The following is an 849-nucleotide window of genomic DNA, read 5'->3' as shown; positions in this document are numbered from 1 at the left end:
AGGAGTGTGGCACACGCGGGAGCTCGGTCGGGCGCACTCGAGGCACGTAATCACTGACCTGCAGTGCGGCGCCGAATACCAGGTGAGGCTGGGGGCGTTGCAGGGGATGGTGCTTGCAATGCCGTTTAAGAAAGGGTTAGAAAATCCAATGAAGGTTGTGCTTTAGATTGGTCAGAGTAAGAGGGCGGAAGTTGCAGGAACCTTTGCTTCCATCGGGAGCTTGTATAAAAGAGGTTGTATTCGACTGACTTAGGTTAGGAGACGATTGCTGTAGGTGGCTGCATTATATTAGATAATGTACACGTACTGATTATAACTATAGTGATGATGATACTGGAAAGGATTGTTTTATTGAATATCAGGCATTGTTTGTATTTCAGTGAAGTTCGTTTGCTGAATAAATTAGGGAACATCGTTGTGTTTCAGAATTAGGTGTGTTATAGGATAGTAATGAAAGTAACGAAACTAATGGGTATGAATGCTATGCTTATATATGCCAATATTCCCAAAGATCAAGTTCCGGTAAGCAGTCTCATCTTCTTAAACCTTTTCTTTTCCTTTTTTGAGATCAAAAACGAGAATAACGTTTCCACAATGCTCTTCTCCCCTGCGGTCCCCAGCGCATTCCTGACCTCCCCTCTACTCCCTAGGTGTACGTGACGGCTCGTACTCACGTGGGCATCTCCCCCCCGTCTCGCCCGCTGACTGCCCGTACCTCCGGATCGCCGCCCGTGGCACCGCCCACTCGCCACGTGGCCTCGGGCAATAGTACGGGCGTGTGGGCGTGGCTGGGCCGCTGGGTGGACGGAGGATGCCCTATCACGCACTTCATGCTGGAACTGCGCCGCC

This window comes from Penaeus monodon, chromosome 23, assembly GCF_015228065.2.
Source record: "Penaeus monodon isolate SGIC_2016 chromosome 23, NSTDA_Pmon_1, whole genome shotgun sequence".
Classification (NCBI taxonomy): Eukaryota; Metazoa; Arthropoda; class Malacostraca; order Decapoda; family Penaeidae; genus Penaeus; species Penaeus monodon.
Note: the sequence above shows the minus strand (reverse complement) of the source record.